The sequence below is a fragment of the Schistocerca americana genome, chromosome X, assembly GCF_021461395.2.
Source record: "Schistocerca americana isolate TAMUIC-IGC-003095 chromosome X, iqSchAmer2.1, whole genome shotgun sequence".
Taxonomy (NCBI): domain Eukaryota; kingdom Metazoa; phylum Arthropoda; class Insecta; order Orthoptera; family Acrididae; genus Schistocerca; species Schistocerca americana.
In genome coordinates this window covers 512820748-512826747 of record NC_060130.1, presented here as the reverse complement: position 1 = coordinate 512826747, position 6000 = coordinate 512820748, and positions in this window count along the sequence as shown.

The window sequence follows — 6000 nt, the reverse complement described above, 5'->3', positions numbered from 1 at the left end:
GCAAACAAGCAATGCGGCGGACGAATCACGGCGCTTACCGCCGGCAGACTGCAGGGAGCGCGTGTGTTCTTGAGGTGTCAAATTTCGTGAAGCCCACTCGGCCACTCTAGTTACGACAATGCCTGCTTGAGAACTGAATAGATACGTCTGATACAATCCATTCCCATTCGTCTCGTGTTAAATCATAATCCAAATTCCGTTGCGTTTGTAATGTAATTTACTGGGTCATATTCTTTTCACGATTTCATGTGTCATTGCACGTCGGTAGAATTAGGAAATAAAGTACTTTAGCTGCAATAAGTACGCGGGATGTGGTAAAAAGGTAAATAAGTAACGAATAGTAGAAATAAGATTATAGTAGAATTATATGAACATCTTTTAGTGCGTCAGATCTAAGATGGCTGTGAGGCAACAATCAAATCTATGAAACAATGGTCCTCCCTCAGTGAAATCTATCATGATTTCTTTTATAAGAAGTGGTAAAATATGATGTTAGTTACAAAGTTTTGTCTGCAGACCCATAAAGAGGAGTATCTCAGTGTTGTGCAAAATTTCTAAAAACAAATAAAATCAAACTTCATTAATTAATCAATATAATGATTGTCATAAACATGTAATTATACACATATAAAAGTAAATAAATTAATTTCTAGGTCAGTGTTGTCGAAAAATATCACGTAAAAACACTTTACAATCTCTTCTACACTCAGCTTGTGCATTACACCAAACTGACTACGTACGATATTATAACATGTGCGCCAATTCATTCCGCAAAAAAATTCGTTGTTTAAAACTAAGGAACTGGCCACCAATTCCTTCTTAAAGCTCTCCTTAAATCATATTTTAAAAGTAACTAAAGCTCTTATAATTTTTGGCAACTCATTTAAAATTTGTGTTTTTGAATCATGGAAACCTTTATGGACTAACTACCTTTTAGTGTTCACGTAGAATGTTCTTATTCCCAGCACTGATTTTGTGAAATATATTGTTGACTGATATTATATCTCATTGAGGAATAGGTGTACTATAGAAAAACTAAACAGGCTTTAACTTTGGGGTTAATGAAAGTGGTAAAATTCATATACGAATGAAAGATCGAACGGTCGCCAGGCCAATTAGGCACATTAATTTGAAAATATATGTTTAAGAAAAATGAATAGCACTTAGGATACAAACTGACACAGGGCACTCTGAGCTATCTGTAGCAGCAGTCACCAATAACGTACATACTAGTAATCATAGAAAGAAAAATCGTACCAAACTCACACTAATAAGAGCTACACTTAATATTGTTACTTAGATCAGTACTGAAATGTTCCTGCAAGAAGTGCAGAACTAAAATTGGCCAGGATGGGCTTCTGACTTAACTGACATATAAACACCACCATTAAAATAAGTAATACCACACTCATGCTGTTTGTACTCCAATTTATAGAAATCTATCAGATTTCCTTAGTAGTAATAATAGTCCATTTATCTTTTGAATATGCTTAGAATATGATGGGGACTCATAAACTAGTATGGTGTCACTTGTCAAGCTCTAAGATTACTTCAGTAGCAAAGACTAATTCAAACAAAATTAACCCTCAACTTCTCTTGGAATAGTTTATATTTTTACTTTTCAAGGCAAATTATTCAACACTGAGCTCAATTAACTTCATAAATTCGTTCATGATAGTAATCAAATCTAAATTACGTTTCAAATGAGTATAGCTTAATGGCCTTTTTTTCCTCACCTTTGAAGCTGGTATTTAGACAGTAACATTTACATAATCTGGCACAGTACTTTTGCAATAAGCTGAGAGTACTTTAGCAAAATTCTAACTAACTTCACTTTTGTTGATCCGTGCACATTTGACAATGATAAATAAATCATTAGTTTATTTGAAATAGGATACTCGGTTTTACAAACACTTAGGAGGGGACCCTGCATAGGTTCATGAGCAGGATAGAAGATACGCTCCCAAACACAGATTTATAGCATTTGGTATATTATTAAAACACTCACACGAATTAACTGGTCCATGCTCTGATACATGTCTTTATGCATGAAGTTGGTGGAGCAGTGGCGAAGTTGTCATGGCAAGTGACGTGGCAGCTAACTGTACTCACTGCTCATGATGTTTGAATGCTCTATAAAATTTCTTCTTGGAGACGGTTATTCAACTTACTAGAGCCATTCTTTATTGCCGAGCGTACCAAGCAACAGACAAATCCACATCCGAGGCAAAATTCCATGCAAATCTGCCTCCAATTTCCTCCCTTGGCACCGTCGATGTGTACGCACTGACTCTGTACTGTTCATACCAAGGAGCTGCCCAGTTCGACCGCCAAAACCACCTTTTACATCGCGCCGTACCACTTCCGTTGTGGAAGGACTTCACTTCATCTTTTACATTTTACAATACAAGTGCCCTAGCATGAACCAGCTTCCAATACACATTGTTTATCTCATAAACTTACACAAATTATAAAATTTCATTATTTTAAACAATCATTTATCTTTTTCCATATATGCATTACAAACTTTAAATTTCCTGTCAGAAATCAATGACCTTAACTAACAAAGAATAAACACTTCATAATTGTAGATACACAGATACATAATATAAACCTACTTCTAATCGATACAAGTGTTACACACGGTCTTTAATTCATACCATAAGTAATTTCTATTAACTTTTTTGATTAAAAAGCTTTTGCTTATGCTGATAAGTTACTCATAAATACCGTAATGATTTCCCTTACAGTGTTGCCACACGAATGATATGTTCTGCAACACAGAATTAACATGATAATGGAAGAGAATGCCATATTAAACTCTCAACTTTCATTGTCAGCGCCTCGAATTTCTTTCACAGTTGGTCTCTGAAGGGGAAACTATTTGCTGGGAGCTCAACGATCAGTTAAAACTCTATGTCAGGTCAGGATTCAAAACTAAATCACTATTCATTACGGACAGTGCTATCCCTGGAGAACTATATTAGTATCCTGTACGATGGACTAAAACGTCACCTCTAAACTAGGAATCTCCATAAAACATCACACAGCACTGGTGAATAGTTTACACCTACGAGTGAAAATATATCCTGCAAAGTGGCTGCAACAGACCCTAATGTTAACAGCAGGGCGGATTATATTTCTAAAGGTAGGGGCGAATGATAGGGAGGAGAAAAATTAGATTTCGAAGTCCCATCAGTATCGAGATAAACAGAGACGAGGTACAATATTGCGTGACACGTCAGAATGTGTCCCAGTTTTGAAGAGTTCTGCGCGTCTCCCTACCCCAGTTTACTGCAGCCTATGAGTTTAATATTCCTCTGGACGCCTTCCTGTCGAATAGCAGTGAATGGCGATAGCTGGTCTCTTCCAGACTGCGACGTCGCTATACTTCAGAGGAGGGGCAGTGTTACTCATTATTGTCCACTACAGCAATTCGAGATGTTTGACAACTTGCCGCGACATGAAAGCAAACCTCATACGCTCCACGCCTCTGTCCTGGTTTCCTGTGAGGAGGAGCCTTACGACTTGAAACGCATTTTAGTTAAGCTCGATAAAAATACGTGAAGGAATGCCTTGAGGCCAGTTTTAAGAAACATCCCGTTATTCACCTAAGGTTATTCACTCCAATCACAGGAATATTATTCACTGTGACTAGACTGGCATATTAAATACGCTCGTGCCTGAAAAACCTGAGGCAAGCAACTGAGTTACAGGAGGTGCATTGTTGGAGATAGAGCTCTCCTGGCGTCGCGAGGAATGGAATAGTTCGACGTGTCTCATGATTCCGATGTCTTCCGTCCGGTACTCGGCGAGACAGTCGAGCACGGGATGGGAAAGACGGGAATCTGATAGCCGCCAGATCCTGTGCGTCCCACCCATTCGACACCATATCCATGGTCTTCCATGAAACTGGATAAAATGTAAAAACAGCAGCACAATAGTTCAACTGCTGTGGTTAAGAAGGTGTTGATAAAGGGGTCATCGTCGGCTATCGGAGATTCTAAAACGGGATAGACGACCCATAGCACAGAAAACCACTCGATAGTTCAATAATGAAAAACAGCCGTCAGTGACCAGCCGTTCTACCCCGATCCACTTGCACACTGTGCTGCACAGAAGCCTCAACCGTCCACGTATACTTCCGCTAACCACGCATCCCAGCACACAATTCGCATGCGTGCAAAAGAACCGCCATTTGCACCTACTAACAATCGAAAAATATCATTCTGATGAAGTAACTACGGCGGCCACGCGGGATTAGCCGAGCGGTCTCAGGCGCCGCAGACATGGACTGTGCGGCTAGTCCCGGCGGAGGTTCGAGTCCTCCCTCGGGCATGGTTGTGTGTGCTTGTCCTTAGGATAATTTAGGTTAAGTAGTGTGTAAGGTTAGGGACTGATGACCTTAGCAGTTAAGTCCCATAAGATTTCACACACGTTTGAATATTTTTGAGCTACGGTGGCACACGGTAATGACGGATTGCAAGTACATCTAAAACAAGACAAGGTGATACATAGCAAATTAACCACCTTGGTATTAGTACTATTACTGCACAGAGTAATACGGGAATCAAGTTATAAAATTTGTAATGGAGTTCAGCCACCCTGACGTAAGGTAGGCTGGTTACACCACGATTAGCGGTGGACCAAGAAGCACGGTAATGCAAGACAGACGGGCAGCACAGTCTGTAACTCTGCAGTAGCTGAGTGAGAGAGAGCACACGCAGCGGGAAAACAGATAAGGACAGTGACTAAGCAAAATAACATGAACGCTCGTTCGTGTGGCTGGATGCCGCAAAAAGCAACAGACACGGCTAGGGAAAACACTGAGACCAATTTAACTAGCTGCTAAGAGAGAATTAAAGAAAGGGTAGCAGAATAACGAGGTCACATGCAGTCGTCGCTAGTAAACCGCACGTCACAGAACTACGGAGAGCTCTTTAAATATCGGAGCCCCAGATCCAAGCAGACGAGAACGGTTCAGGTCAATGGGAACTGTGGAATCCATGTGAAGACATTCAGTTCCATGACCGTACTGTTTTAGCGAGTCTTGTCTCAGTTCAACCAACGCAGTATCAGCCAGCCGTGGAGTGAACTCCACTGATGAACTTCATGCTGTGTCACACCAACCACTACTGATGCGAGAGCTGATGAACTACCAGTAGCAGTGCAGTACCAGAATCTGTACTCTCCGAGTGTGGGACGGAAGACGACGACCAGGGATTCTGGTGGACCACTATCCGGTACGCCTAAGCGTATGCGGGTGCGGGGCCTACCAGGCTGGCAGTACTGGGTTCAACGCCTGTCGCCTACACCACACCGAGGATGGGGTGGTCCAGGGAAGAAGAGGCACTGGGTGGGATCGAATGCATTCCCTCAGCCGGTAGCAGCCATCCATGCTGTACCAGGCTGGGCTAAACATCTGTATCAACGCAAGAGGAACGACGTATTGCTAGGACGCATGCGCAAGGACTGGCGCAGCGTCCGGCACCGAGAGTCTGTCCGTGACCAGGGCAGGAGGCAACTACGGCCAACAGTGCAGCACCCTTTGTAAAATTGTCGCAATAAGCAGGTCACTGAATAATCATGTTTTCTTCGCGCCACGAGCGTTTCCAGGCGATTCCTGACATCGCGCACAAGCGTCATCCGCTCGGCCCCTCTGTAAATTTGCGTCAGAAGTGTCGACTCCGTTATTTTCACCTGGAGGTTGGGCATCGGAGGTGCTCCGCATCAACGATTGCCATAGATCACTGTAGCGAGAATGCAGACTTCGCAAGAGCAACTGTAACGTGGTGAGCATCATAAAACAGTTTTCCTTTTATGGTGGCTATGTCACGTGTTGAGTTTGTAGAAGGAATATGTTGTCATCATTTCAGTAATATGTGGATATGAGATGGTGGAAATAATAATTACGCCGGCCGGTGTGACCGAGTGGTTCTAGGCGCTTCAGTCCGGAACCGCGCGACTGCTACGGTCGCAGGTTCGAATCCTGCCTCGGGC